The following is a 1,550-nucleotide window of genomic DNA, read 5'->3' as shown; positions in this document are numbered from 1 at the left end:
CATCCAAGGAACCATTTGCAAAAGATGACTACATCTATATATCAGCAGCTTGAGTAACATGGCCATTGCCTGCTGGTGCAGACTGAAGATGACGAAACAGATGCCCTTTATTGAAGCTACGCAGAATGCATCTTGTGTTTCTGCCCGGTGCTTGCTCTCTTATGAATGGGAGCAGTGTTCAGCATGGTGAGTGACTCCAGAGATCTGCTGCGTACAGTTTCACCTTGCTTCCCAGCCTTGTGAAACTGTAAAATGAATCTGCAGTGGTTAGTCATGATTTATTTGACTGATTTTTTTTGCCAATTCAACAAGAGCTTCACACAATTCCTTCAGTTATATTCCTTCAGTGACATAAGAGTCACTGAAGGAATATAATTAATTGGAATACAATGTTCTTCCTTCCTAAAATACTTTAAGTATTTTATAGTATTTTAGTATATTTTAACATGTGGTTAAAATGTGGTTGTCTTTGTGAAGGCTCTACTTGCACAGTAACTATACTGAAGCCACCTCACCTGGTCATTACATGGTATAGCATATATATATATATGTATATATATTATAGTCATAAATAGATATTTTCCTGCCACTGTAAAAGGTTTTAATGAGTTAAATGAATCCCGGTTCCTTTCCAGAGCTTTGAACTGAACACTCGTCTGTCTCATTCAAACTTGACCTTGAAAGGTTCCCTCCACAGAGTTAAAAAAAAAAAAACATGGATCAAGAATAGGCGGGACATTTCAACTTATCCTTCTGCCGGCATTATGTTTGGTGAGGTATGGTTACTAGGATCGGAGTTCTCATGAAAGCAAATACAGGGCGTTTTTAACTGCTCAGTCCAGTGAAAGGGATCCAATAGAGTGGACAGGAAAGAATGAAGGCCACAGTGTATCATGTATCACCATCAAGAAAAATGACATGACAGACTTATCCGCATAGCACAGGCCCCTGTGGCAATCAGTGGGAAGGAGAAATACTTTGGACACAATAAATTAAATTGTTTTTTAAATGCCTGAAGTTATTTGAAAGTTAGAAAACAGGCGAGAAAGACTTCAGAAACTACAAACAAATAGGTAGTTTTATCTGTTCCATCACTGTCCTGTGGCGTTTTTTGCTGGTAAATCATTGTTGGAAGTATTTTATTTAGTTGCGGTAAATAATTAGACATATTGATGTCATTGTTGCCATGGCTCTAGGGCTTGACCAACCTGTCTGGCAAGCATATGAGAAGAGACTTTCTAGCAGCAAGTCATATGTTTCCTCTTTCAGTGAAGTCATCGTTCTGTCAATATTTGCATTGGTGTAAATATGTAATGCTGCTGGTTTCCCTGAGGGTGAAGTCAAAAGGCGCGGGTAAATAGTTTACTCAAAACATCACAGTGTTTTTTGTACAACTCAGCCTGCCATGATGCAGGTTCTGAAAGTAGAAAGTACAAAGGGATGAAGAGTGGTTATGTCTCATATAAACTTAACATCTTCTGAAAAGACAAAAGTGTGTGTGTGTGTGTGTGTGTGTGTGTGTGTGTGTGTGTGTGTGTGTGTGTGTGTGT

General features: G+C 38.8%; 1 protein-coding gene across 1 annotated transcript in view; it reads right to left on the bottom strand.

Moving 5' to 3' along the window:
• Nucleotides 1–1,550, bottom strand: part of arhgef38 (Rho guanine nucleotide exchange factor (GEF) 38) — an 11,615-nt gene that overhangs the window by 8,898 nt on the left and 1,167 nt on the right. The gene's annotated exons all lie outside the window — the stretch shown is intronic.

This window comes from Pundamilia nyererei, unplaced genomic scaffold (genome assembly GCF_000239375.1).
Source record: "Pundamilia nyererei isolate P.nyererei 1_Seehausen unplaced genomic scaffold, PunNye1.0 scaffold00022, whole genome shotgun sequence".
Lineage (NCBI taxonomy): Eukaryota > Metazoa > Chordata > Actinopteri > Cichliformes > Cichlidae > Pundamilia > Pundamilia nyererei.
Note: the sequence above shows the minus strand (reverse complement) of the source record. Positions and strands in the feature narration are given on the sequence as shown.